Genomic DNA, 13,846 nt, shown 5'->3' with positions numbered 1-13,846 from the left:
CAGAATATGGTGCTTGATGGATTTTAAAATAAAATCTAAATTCCATGTAGAAACGCATGTCACAGAAGGTTTCGAGATCTATTAATGTAATTAATAACTACTATTGTAGGTAATGAGAATCATCCTGCGAGAAGCCTCTGCTTCTCGGTGAAGAGCACAATATAACTACAGAGACAGGTGTGGAGATATTCTTGAAATCTCATATGAGAACAGATGTGGAATTTAAAGCTTCCAATTTCTGTTTTAATTATGAATTGCTCAAAAGATTTCCAGCAGTAAACAATACTATTTGTTCTAACTTTACCAGTAGCATGTTGCTGTACTTATAGTAAAGAGAACATAATGATCAGTTGTCAGGTGTCAACAGACGGATTGTGGCTTCATGGTCTTATAATGTGTTCCGAGATGCATGTTCGTAAAACAAATTTTCATCTCCACTTCTGACTTGCCTCCACTCTCCCTTCAACCTCATCTCTGCCTGTCTCTCACACTCCTGGAAGTTTCACACCAGCTTAAACTTAACATGGCTCAAACTGAACTCCTTATCTTTCTTCCCAAGCCCTCTCCACAATCCCAGGCACTCTTGGCAACAGTACCAGCCTCTCTGCTAATCAGGCCTTCTTCATTTGGGCATTGTCTTGGATAGGAGATCTTCTCATCCTACTATAGGCCCCTGGCTATTATGTGCCAGGTGCATTTTTTTCAAATGGTCTGTACAGAGGGGCAGAAGGATGTGAAGGTGTGTACGAGTGGGACAGATGGATGGATTCAGGTTGGAGAGACAGGGACAGACTGAAAAGAGAGAAAGACATAAAAAGAGGAAAAGTGGGGCAGCCAGAAAAATATAAAGGTAAAGCCTGAACACATGATGTAGGAGCCAAAGAGAAAGAAAAGAGGAAACAATAGACAGTGGAAACAGTGAAGGATAAGATACTGTCTTGGAATTTTATACTGCTGCCCATTACTCTAGTAAACTACCTCCCACATCAAAATCATTAACCGCAAAATCCCCAGTGGATTTCATGGTATATCTGACACTTTTGGCAGTAAAAACTCTGTTGGGTGTAGGGTTTTTGGTTTTTGCAGGGAGTGGGGGTGGTAAGTGTTTAGAAATAGAAAGGAGTGTTTGTACTGTGAGCCCCACTTCTGCAGGAAAGACTTTCTTAAAGAAACATGCTCCATGATGATTACAGTAAAAAGAGAAAAAAACGTGAAATAGGGCCAGGTAGGTAAAGAAGATAAAAGAAAAGCCTGAGATTCTTAAAGCAACTTTCATTTTTAATAACTATTTATAGAAAGTTGTTACAATTACAAAGAAGAAGCAGTACACAACTATTTATTCCTTTACATTTGCAAGGGTTCAGTCATTGTCATTATTTTTATTACAGTAGTGCCTAAAGGCCAGGGCTCCACTGTGCTACATAATATTCAAACACAGAACAAAGGAGACGGTCCCAGCCCCTAAGAGCTTATACTCAGTGGTGCAAGTAAAATCCATTTCTTACCTGTGTTGTCCATTTAGAACGTACATTCTTTTGGACAGGTACTGTCTCTCATGATGTGGCTGTACAGTACGTAGAACACTGGGGCCTCCACGCATTGCTGTAATACCGCTACTCCTCCCACACCGACAAAAATGGGCAAATACCCAGGTCTTCAAAGGGTTAATTATAGATACGGGCTTGACCTACATACTCACGAACTTCTGAAACATTCATATACTGATCCAAACTCTGATATTCATGCCCATCTCCAGTTAATTAACATTACTATTACAAGACATGTCCCACACATTGCAGGGGTTAGCCACAAAAAAGGTTTCTAAAGACGTCTTACTCAGCTGTCAGTTATGGTCTCTGCTACCAGAAAATGATTTCTCTCACAGCTGGCAGATAAGGAATGATTTATAATTGCTCTAATGGAAAGAAAAGGGCACAGTTGACCTTTTCCCATAAAACACAAACTTGTTTTGTATATCAGAAACGTCTGACCCCCCAAATCTATGTATATTTCTGTTTAAGTGTCTGATTACAAGTTGTTAGGCTAAGGGCTAAATTGCAGCTAGAAGCTAGAGACCTCTGGTAGAGGATGGTGAAGAGGCTTCCAGTCCCAAGTACGAGTAGGCTGAGGCACTATGCCTCAGATAGGTACACAGCACATCTTAGAGCACACAGCTGCTGAGATTGCTGTGTGCGCGCCCTCCACACAATGCCAGTTTTGCTGGCATGGGGAGAGATGCGAAGTGCAGAGCTAGCAGGACTCTATTTTTATTTCAACCCCTTTCAAATGCTGTGGGGGCTAGACTCAGAGTTCTTGCACCCCTTGAGAAAGAGTGACTGTGCTTAGTCCCTGCACAGTAGGGCAGTGAGGGGAATAGGAACCATCTTTCTCCCTGCATCCCCTATGGCACACACCCAGCAGATTTAGGTACAGTTTGGTAGCGTTACCACTATCTTTAATTGGTTGTATTGCCGTAGTGCCCAGAGCCCCCGATTATAATCAGGGTTCCATTGTGTTGGGCTCGGCTGGCCCGGGCAGGCCTCACTCCTGCTTCAGTCTGGCTGACTCACAGCTCCTGAGAGGCTGGAGTATCCTCATCCAGGACTGGCTCCTGGCCACGCAGCCAGCTCCGCCCAGGAGACACAATCACCTCCCAGTAGGGCCAGTGAATGTGGCCAGGAGGCAGGGCATGGGGGAGTGGGTCTCCGGAGGGCTTGGGGGTGGCGCTGGACAATGGGGGAGGTTTCAGTGTTTTGTGGCACTGGGCAGTGGAGGGTCTGTGATGGGGGGTGCTGGGGAGTGGGAAGCAGAGGTCTATGTATGTTGGGGAGCTGGGCATTGGAGAGTCTGTGGGGGTGCTGGGCACAGGGCTCTTTGGGTGGGGGCACCGTGGGTGGTGGTGTTCAGGGTGCTGTGCAGTTGTGGGTGGTCTCTGGGTGGAGGGCACTGGGCATAGAGGTCTATGCAGGGGTCATTGAGCAAGAGGTCTGGGGGCCTTGGGGTGGAGTGGGGGGGTGTGCTAGGGCAGGGTGCAGGCCTGCTCCCAAGGGGCGCGCTAGCAGCGCAGGGCTGAGCAGGCCAGTGTGTATCTGTGGCTGCTGGTATGTAAACAGTGCCATCATGCTGCACTGGGTGGATTGTGGCTGCCCCTGCCACATCGTGCCTCATTGCCCTGGGCCAGCCCCTCACTCCAGGTACCTAACTTCCCCCGCCTACCCACATCATGCCTCATTTCCCCCATAGGGGCCCATGTTTGGCATCGGGCCCACAAAAGGTTAATCCAGGCCTGGATGGCTGAGGAGCAGGGAAGCCTAAAAGTGGGTGCCAGTCATGGATCACAGAGTGGAGATACAGATGCACCTGTCCTGAACTGTGACAATATGCTTCAGGACACAAAATCCCACTTTACTTGTTTTAGGACAATTCTAGAAATTTATATTCTGGGATTCTTGTTTGCTCTTGCTTATCTTTACAAATCACAAGTCATCCAAGTGCAAATCCCACAGACAAACACTTGAGTAATACCTTAAATCCCAATGACAGTTTTCATATCATCTCTCTTATTCCTAGAAGACTACAAAAATGCATTAACCTTAAGAATAATCTTTCCTCTTTAGATTTGGCATGGTTTTAAGTACAGTGAAATTCACTTAAATATTTAACAACAGAAAGACATAATACCTTAATAAATCTAAGCTAGTGTAACACTATTTGTTAGTGGCAGTCAGACTACTGTATATACTGGGGTGGGCAAAATACGGCCTATGGGCCAGATTTCGCCTGTCTAACATTTCTGTCCGGCCCGCCAGGCTCTTTGGCTGCCCCCTTGCAATCTCCGGGCTGCTAAAAGTCCTGCGGTGCAGCGGAGTGTTCAGGTAGGCTGCCTGTCTGCTGTGGCCCCACAGCACTCCCAGAAGCAACTGGCTGCTGCTGGCACGTCTCTGTGTGCCCCTGGCGAAGGGCAGTGGGGGGGCAGCTATGTGCGCTGCCTCTGCCCACAGCACCTTTCTCACAGATCCCATCGGGAGCGGCAGGGGCAGTACTTGCGGGCGCGGTCAGCACAAGAAGACCTGTTGCCAGCCCCAACTCCCAAGGGGTGCACAGAGACTTGCCAGCAGCAGCCAGCCACAGCCACTTCCAGGAGCGTCACGGGGCCATGGCATGCAGGCAGCCTGCCTGAGCCCTGCTGCGCCACCAGCCAGGAGCTGCCTGTAGTAAGCTCCTCCCAGCCACAGCCTGCACTTTGCACCCCCGTCCCACACCAACCCCCGTCCCACATCAGAACCCCCTCCTGCACCCAAACTCACTCTCAGACCTGCACCCCCTCCTGCACCCCAACCCTCTATTCCAGCCTGGAGCCCTCTCCTGCACCAAACGCCCTCCCAGAGCCCACACTACTCACCCACTCCCTGAGCTTCAACACTCTGCACCAGCCCAGAGCCCCCTCTTGCACCAAACTCCCTCCTAGACGCCGCACCTGCACCCCAATCCCCTGCCCCTGCCCAGAGTCCCCTCCTGCACCAAACTCCCTCCCAGACCCTGCACCCCCTCCATTAATATAGTAGAAACGTGAGGCCCATGACAACTTACCAAAATTCATGGAGTGATCCCCTGCAAAAATTATTGCCCACCCCTGGTATATTCTCAAATTCAGTCTGAATATAATTTTTGTAAACCCAATCAATAATATGCACACACACACACACAAAAGTCAGCAATCATTACCGATCCTGAAAATATTGGTATGCAAAGCCCTTTTGTGATACCACCAGATTACAATGGAATACTCACTATAACAGCAAAGATGATAAAACCACATTCAACTATACAAAAATCTATTTTAAATACAATAAATGATTCTTAGGCAACTGAATATTTGACATGTTCTAATTGCTGAAACCTTACACTGGATATCACACTTCTGTATTCTTACTTTGTTCCTGAGCATCAGGAGTTTTTCATTTTTCATGTCACAAGAAAGTGCGATTTAATAGGAAAGTTTATATAAGACTTTATGAAAACTGAGGCATGCTACAAAGCCACATTTCAGAGGTAAAACAGCTATCTTAAGATAGGTCACAATACAATTATCATGTGTAATGCACACATTTCCTAACATTGAATAGTTTTTAAACACTTTTTAGTTTTAAGTAAATCCCCTGCAGCTTACTATTTGTTGACAACCAGCTGAAACACATGCTAGATTTAATGTAGTAAAATTCTATTTTAAAAGTTTTTTTAAAAGTTTGTTTTAGCTGAAATGAGTAAACTCTAAAATTTTATCTCTGAATTACTGCTTAAATTGAATTTGTTTGCTGCCCCTGCCCAAATGGAAAACACATTCCATACTGAAAACAAAGCTTTCACCTCTAAAAAAGCAATGTATTTCTTCATGATAATGAAACAATATTACTGCAAATTACAATTAATGCTACTTTCATGCTTTTCTGTATTAGTGCACCAGAAAAAAAATCAGTCACACCTAACAGAGGGAGAGACATGTATGTCTAAATAACTATTGGTGAAACAACATCATATAAGTAACTATAATGTGCAATTCCAGTATACATTTTCTTTTAACAATGTTTTACACATTACCAAGAAAAAATATGCTCACTTTTAAAATATGAACCAAGTTACCTATCTGAGATAAGCATAAGAAACGTTTTCAAGTAAGAAGTCATTATCATTTTGCAGAGATACAGTATTAGTTCACTGCATATACTTAATTTTCACTTTAAGTAACATTATGTTGTCTTCATTTTGAATGAAAATAGTCCAGCTTTGTTAAATACATTATTCAGTTGGGGATTTCTACCTACCAACTTCCCTTAACCACTACCAGCATCTCCATCAGACACGGCTTGAGAGGCTCATGTCAAAAATTATTCTAGATTATTATATCAGGAAATTTCTTCTTTAAAGCAAGCACATGAGATGCATTAATTTACAGACCATGTAAGTACAGTTAGATGGCAATTCTGAGGATATTGGAAAAAACAGCCATACACTAAGAACATTGTGCCTGCACATTCTCCCCGTTTATCACTGTCCAGACCTAACTGTTGCTATGCGGGAAGGTTATTTTCAAAGTCTGCACCAGTAAAACCACCTTATGGCAAGAAAGCACAGACAAATGCAGACAATACAAGCAGACAGCAACTGAGCTTTCTGTGGTAGCAATAATAATTTCATAACCATTTTTGTTGGTAATGCTTTGTCCTGTACTAAAATCGCAACCTAAGCATGCATGTGAAATTTATAGTTCAAATATTTTTGAGCTAATTCAGATAAAATATCTTTGCTTTTGAAGTGCCCCACATTATGGAACACTCATATACATTGTATGCATACCCACTTACATAGAAAGTTAAGCAAGCGAGTGACCAAGATGGAATTTTATGGGCCTTTACTTAGAAGGTTACACCGTTTTAATTCAATATTTTAGAAGTTTACAACACTATTTTGCAACATTTTGGACAGCACAAGCACAATACTTCATTGGGAGACGACAGGAAGGAGTAGAAAGCGACATTAAAGTAGCGACAGTTCCTTATACCTTTCTGATATTAGCTGAGGCAATCTACTGTTACCTCAGACGCATGGTGGCAGAAAGCCAGCTGGATGAATGGTGACTTAACACATAAGTTTATGTGGGTTCTACAGACTGACACAGAGAATATCATTAATTTTAAGTTTTAACAGTCAGCTGAGGTAGTCAACTACCTTCATAAGAAGTATGACTACATTGCTTAGTGCTTGTTTTCTTCTTTTCCAAATACAGTTTTAACTGGGAAACATACCCTCTAAAATGGCATTATTTTTATAAGAAAAAGTTCATATTAATTAATATGTAGGTCACAAATCTAAAAGAGATTAAATAAAATGGTGCTCAAATTATGGAAAACGTTCTGGAGGCCTCAGAATCATAGAAGAAAAGATTGTCTTATACACATTGTTTCATTCCATTGATGAAGTCAATTCCTACAACAAACAAGGCTTTGGGATAAAAACTGGCCTTTGGGAGCAATATTTGTGTGTGCAGCTAAGAATATGCTGCAATATACCAGTTTGGGGTCCCCCCCAGCCGCCTAATAGGGAATTCAATAAACAAAACAAAGAATCCACTCAAATACTAAAGCTACAAGCATCTTTGATGAAAGAACAATAGCTTATTACTCCACATTCCTCAACCTCTTTGCAAAAAACACGAGGATAGTTATCATCCAGATACAATTAAAGTACATCTCTCAGAATTATCCTTTTAACTGTTCATTATTTAGAATAGTTTCATCTCCATATAAAGAAAGTCCTACATGCCTCTAATTCAATTGTTCTGCAAAGAGACCCAAATAAGTGCAGTATTGCCATTACCATAACAAAAGGGAACTAATAAAATTGCTCACATGCACAGGCTCAAGGTTTCACATGAAAGCAAATTTTCCTGTAAAAATACATTCTATTTCCCTGCTAAATCCACTCTGTAATGACATTTTGTAATCTGACGGCTATCCCAGGGGAGTACACAGCAAGACCAAATTAAATAGATGACATGATTAACAGTATTCATTTCATGCATGCCTGTGTTTTATGGGAAAGATTAAGACCTGAAAGTAATTACCATGAACTGAAACTCCTTCACTGACCTCTGCTTGCAGCTAGCAGTCGTTAAGTACTGATGTTTTATAACAAAGACCAATGCCTTTCATCTGTGTGCTTTCTTTTAAAGCTACAAGCTGAGCACCTCCACCGTTGCATTGACACAGTACCTCTGTATCTATGTCTGTAATGCAGCATAAAGATTACTGTGGAAACCTATCAAACTGGCAAGCAGCAACGTCTGCAGCCAATCAGAGAAAGGCACATGCAGAATCCAGCACATGCTCTCTGAGGCTCAGATCCGGTCACCACTGTTTAGCAGGCTGCTAATCTAATTATAGCTGTTTGCTAGCACAGTGTTACTGAAGTATAGCACATAGCAAAACTAAATTTCAATACATTAAACCATTTAACCACAATAATCAAATTTGGGTTTTTTAAGAAAATGTAAATGCTTAAAGTTAAAAGTCCACCTTACACAATGTACTGCTTTAAAACCTTGTTTCTTTCTGAACTCTGAAAAAAATGAGCAATATTTAGTAGCGCACTTTCAAAATCAGATGTGTAGGCCATTAGTCATATATATTGCAGGAAAACATTTATTACAATGTAGCAGTTTATTCTGTATTTCTGATTCTGTATGTGTGATTACCAGTATAATGCAAAATTACACAACTCAGCCTGCTTTATTTACAATGTTTAGCATAACAATTTAGACCCCAATTCAGCCAGGTACTTAAGCATATGTGATTCAGAACATGAGTAATCCTACCATGTCAAGGGAATTACTCATATGCTTTACATTACACATGTGCATATATACCTTGCCGAACTGGGGAACTTTGTGCATTTGGAAACCTAGCTGTAATCAATCTTCTGTCAGGCTACAGTGGAATGCCATGCAAATTCCTGCTACTGTACAAACTACTAATCAATCTGGAAAATATTCATCATGAATATATTCCACACATGTATGGTGAATTTAATCCACTAAATCTTAGATGCATGTTATAAAAGCATGCCTAGCGCCATAAAAGAACTAACGTTATGGATTCTGAAACAGAACATACAGAGACTATTATGTACGTAACTGAGTTTTAAAATTGCTGACAAGTTCTGCAATTCATTATTTCAGGTTCCATACTTATCAGATGTACAATAATGAGAAAAAGGTGTAGCTATCTGACATTTAATACACTGTCAGGAGTAGGTCAGGTAATTTCTGTGACCAGCACAACAAGAAAGTAGTTTTCTGAAGTTTTAAGAGCCCATATGGTTCTCTTATGTAATTAGAAGTCTACAGTGGTCAGAGTTTTCAAACTTGGATGTCCAAATTAAGCATCTAAATCTATAGTTAGGCATTTAACTAAAATGGCCTGATCTTCTGAGGAGCTGAGTATCCACATCTTCCATGGAACAAAGTGGATTCTTCAGGTGTCTAGCACTAAAGATAAAGGCAATTTTATATAGATAGCCAAAGAGAGAGAGTAGGTAAACTTAGGGAATCAAGTTTAAAAATGTTCCCCAATGCCCATCTATTCATATGTACAATACATAAATAAACTCCTCTCACACAGACTTAAAACCCACTGCAATATTACTCAAAGTGAGCTGCTATGTGCCAATAGCAGCACTTTTCTCCCTAATTCTTTACTTTCTTATTATTAACACCACACAGTATTAATCACTCTCCTACTGTATGATATTAAAGGTTTACATATGTTTCTGTTACATCATTCTTATCTGGGTAGCAAAAACTGAATTTGTTATTTCATAAAAGTTGCTAACACAAGAGTTTCAAATAGTATCAGAAGAAGTCCAAATTTACGGACAACATGCAAATAACTAAAAAATAGCTTTTTTAACTCTGTTAGTGAAAACTGTTAATAAAAACCTGCTATGTTGTACAAGTATTAGACTCCATTTCTGAAAGAAACGATATGTTCAAAGCTGTATCAATTAAAACTGAACACAGGCAACGTAACATTCCATTCTTTCATTCAACTTTTGTTCAGCAACATTTAATATGTTGTAACAAAGAGGGAAACCAATACTATGTCCTAGAAACAAAAATGACTTGAATAAATATCAGGTATAAAAACAAGTATGCATATCCTCAACTTGGTACTTAATTAAAAAAATTCTTCCTCTCAGATAAAAATATCCCTATTACTTTTGTGTCTAAGGTACTGTAAACAAAGCACAGTAGAAATTAGGAAATTTCACAACACTGTTCTAAGGCAGGTAGATTATACATTAAAGATGAGAAAGGGGGTTATAAAGAGGTAGGGAACCAGATTTTGAGAATAGCTGAGAATCCACTATTCCAACAGAAGCTGACTGGAGGTACAAGTATTCAATACCTTTGGAAATCAGTCTCTCAAACTTGTCTAACATCACATCAAGATGAAGCTTTCAATTATCACCTCTTTAGTCATAGGATAAAGGAGGGTTAGCAAGTTACAGACTGCTGTAATAAGACATAAAACTAGTGTGTCTACTGAGTCCATGATTTTTAGCGTCTCTCAACATTATGAATTTAAGCTCCCAGGCTTGTTCTTTTGAAAGTATTGCACATGGTTTCCTTGAGGAGGGGGACCCAGAGGTCAGATATGAAGTGATCGTTTTGTGAAAAGTGTTTGCCCCTTTTTTTCTTTGATAATTTTTCTGTGTGAGTTCATTTGAGAGCACAGTGATAGTCTGGTTTCATTCACATAGTGGCTGGGGCATTTGATATTCTGTATGAAGTGCACCACATGTTGCGATGAGCATGTGTAGGACCCATGGATAGCGAAAGGTGTGTTGGGAGGGCACTGATCATCGCACCAGTGGAGATATATCTGCAGGTTTTGCATCTGTTATGGCAGATTCTGGTGGTGTTTGGAATTGGTGTCTCCTGCTGTGTAGAGAGCTTGATTCTGATGATGAGCTTGGTGAAGTTGGGGGGCTGTTTGAAGGCCAGAAGATGGGGTTTGGGAAAGATTTATTTCAGGATGTAGTCCCCATCAAATATGATTTGTAATTGTTTGATAATACCCCACATGGGCGCCACATTGACAAGTAGGGGTATGCAGAATGTGGAGGATTTTTTCCACTTACAAAATGATAAAAGACAAAAACACCCTATCACTTGTGGGTGAACACTTGTCACTTGCATCCGACGAAGTGACTATTCACCCATGAAAACTCATGCTCCAATACATCTGTTGATATATAAGGTGCCACAGGACTCTCTGCTGCTTTCACAGATCCAGACTAACACGGCTACCCCTCTGATACTTGTCACAAAATGATCACTCCACAGCTGACCTTGCGGTCCTTGTCCTCAAGGGAAGCCTGAACAATATCTTTAAAAGAGGAGGCTGAGAGCTTAAATTCATAACTTTGCTAGACATTCAAAATCATGGATTCAGCAGACACTGGTTTCATGCCTCATTAAAACAATCTGTAACCCACTAAGGCCATGTCTACACTACACAATTAAGTAAACCTTTGTTAGGTTGACTTACAACCACTCCAGTAATTACTGCGGTTTTTCATGTCCACACTACCTTCCTTTTGTGGGTGGTGTGTTTCTTATCAGGAGGGCTTGCACCAATTTAAGAGGAGCAGTGTGGAGGGCAGAGATCCTGGACTCTGCTGTCTCTGCCTGGGAGCGCTGCAGGGAGCCCACAGCCTAGGCTCTCAGCACCAGGCAGCAATGCTCCAGCTGTCAGCACTGCTGGGCCTCACAGCTGAAACACCCTTGACCCGCCCTCTCAATTTCAAAATAGGGATCCTAGCAGCAGTGAAACTGACATTCTTGTCAATTGCACAGCTCTCCCGACTGTCAGACACCCTGACAGCCAACAGGAGATACAAGTAATATGATGTCTATACTGACACTGTGTCACCTGAACTATGTTGACCTAAGCTTTACACCTCTTGTCAATGTGGATTTACTCGGTCAGTGGGCAAGTTACAGCAACAGAAGGAACACTGTAGCATATATGCTTACATAGTCAGGTCAACTTAAGCTACTTTATCAACTTAACTGCCATCCCCCAAGACTCTTCTTTTTATATTGAAATGTTGGTGTTTAAATGAATGCAAGTCTCATTTCCCTCTTTGGTGGTCTCAAGCATCACTTTCCAACATAGTAAACTAGTACAATACTTCAGGAAGCAATGGCTTCTGTTCATGATTTAGCATCTGAATGTATTGATCTAGCAGGACAAGTAATAAGCAGACAAGATACAAAATAGGTGACTTAAAAAAAAACAAAACGAAAACACCCTCTTATTTGAAACTGAAGATGGAGAGCCAACCAGTACTGAGAAGCGTCCCTGTTCTCTCCAGGTATAATTTAATAGATAAGAACAGCCATACTGCGTCAGACCAAAGGTCCATCTAGCCCAGTATCCTGTCTTCGGACAGTGGCCAATGCCAGGTACCCCAGAGGGAATAAACAGAACAGGTAATCATTCAGTGATCCATCCGGTCGCCCATTCCTAGCTTCTGCCAAACAACGGCTAGGGACACCATCCCTGCCATTCCTGGCTAATAGCCATTGATGGATCTATCCTCCATGACTTATCTAGCTCTTTTTTGAACTCTGTTATAGTCTTGGCCTTCACAACATCCTCTGTCAAAGAGTTCCACAAGCTGACTGTGCATTGTGTGAAGAAATACTTCCTTTTGTTTATTTTAAAGCTGCTGCCTATTAATTTCATTTGGTAACCCCTAGTTCTTGTGTTATGAGACGGAGTAAATAACACTTTCTTATTTACTTTCTCCACAACAGTCATGATTTTATAGACCTTAAACATATCTCCCTTAGTCATCTCTTTTCCAAGATGAAAAGTCCCAGTTTTATTAATCTCTTCTCATACAGAAACCGTTCCATACCCCTAATCATTTTTGTTGCCCTTTTCTGAACCTCTTCCAATTCCAATATATCTTTTTTGAGATGGGGCAACCACAGCTGCATGTAGTATTCAAGATGTGGACATACCATGGATTTAAATAGAGGCAATATGATATTTTCTGTCTTATTATCTGTCCCTTTCTTAATAATTCCCAACATTCTGTTCGCTTTTTTGACTGCCGCTGCATATTAAATGGATATTTTCAGAGAACTATCCACAATGACTCCAAGATCTCTTTCTTGAGTGGTAACAGCTAATTTAGACTTCATCATTTTATATGTATAGTTGGGATTATGTTTTCCACTGTGCATTACTTTGCATTTATCAACACTGAATTTAATCTGCCATTTTGTTGCCCAGTCACCCAGTTTTGAGAGAGCCCTTTGTAACTCTTGCAGCTTTGTAGCTCTTCACAGTCTACCTGGGACTTAACGATCTTGAGTAGTTTTGTATCATTTGCACATTTTCCCACCTCACTGTTTACCCCTTTTTCCAGATCATTTATGAATACATTGAATAGGACTGATCTCAGTACAGACCCCGGGGGGACACCGCAATTTACTTCTCTCCATTCTGAAAACAGACCATTTATTCCTACTCTTTGTTTCTTATCTTTTAACCAGTTACCAATATAGTATTTAAATAATTAGATCTTTGCTTCATATCTGAGTCTGAATAAATAAGATAAAAATCTGTATGCAGTATAGTTGTAGCCATCTTGTCTCTCTAAGATCAAAATGTGTCTTTCATCTCCACCAAATATTTGGGGAAATTTATTGGGGCCTATGCCTGGACTTTTCCTTCCTCTCCCTGCCCTCTTTCCCATCCCGCCCCCCGCCCCCCAACTAACAAAGTTGAGGAATTGGTGGGTGAGGACATGGGCCTTATGCCATTGCAAGCCACCGAGGGCTAAATCCACATAGAGAATAGTCAACAGCAGATGCTGAGGAGAGGTGTGTGGCCTAAACCCTTCCCCCTCAGGTACTGAGGTGCCTACGTCCAGGCTGGATGGAAGTGTCTATTGCCACTTAGGATTCACAACCATGAACTCTCTACTGGAGAGCTATTTCTTGCAAGAAACGTTGGTGCATCTCTCAATTTGCCCTCTTTGGAGAGTGCCTTAACCACTGCACAATAAGAATTATTCTCACTCTCTCTGGCCCAATGCATATTTAATTATTTAGACACAGTGAAACAGTTTCAACAGGATAGACTGAGAAACAACTGCTCCAGAATACCCCATAGCCCATTAGCAATTAGGGAATTCTCCTAAGAGATGGGATATCCAACTTCAAATCTCTTCTGCACATCCAGGAGAGGGGAGAATCCCACCAAGGTGT

At 41.3% G+C, this 13,846-nt stretch overlaps 1 protein-coding gene across 4 annotated transcripts in view; it reads right to left on the bottom strand.

Moving 5' to 3' along the window:
- Positions 1-13,846, bottom strand: part of FAM110B (family with sequence similarity 110 member B) — a 178,566-nt gene that overhangs the window by 87,298 nt on the left and 77,422 nt on the right. Inside the window, exon 1 of one of the 4 annotated variants that reach the window (XM_032802199.2) lies at positions 7,647-7,755. The exons of the other annotated variants lie outside the window; for them this stretch is intronic. The gene's annotated coding sequence lies outside the window, so the exon portion shown is untranslated. Of the gene's footprint in view, positions 1-7,646; positions 7,756-13,846 lie in introns of those variants that run through there. 4 annotated transcript variants of the gene reach the window in all.

Source organism: Chelonoidis abingdonii, chromosome 2, assembly GCF_003597395.2.
Source record: "Chelonoidis abingdonii isolate Lonesome George chromosome 2, CheloAbing_2.0, whole genome shotgun sequence".
Lineage (NCBI taxonomy): Eukaryota > Metazoa > Chordata > Testudines > Testudinidae > Chelonoidis > Chelonoidis abingdonii.
Note: the sequence above shows the minus strand (reverse complement) of the source record. Positions and strands in the feature narration are given on the sequence as shown.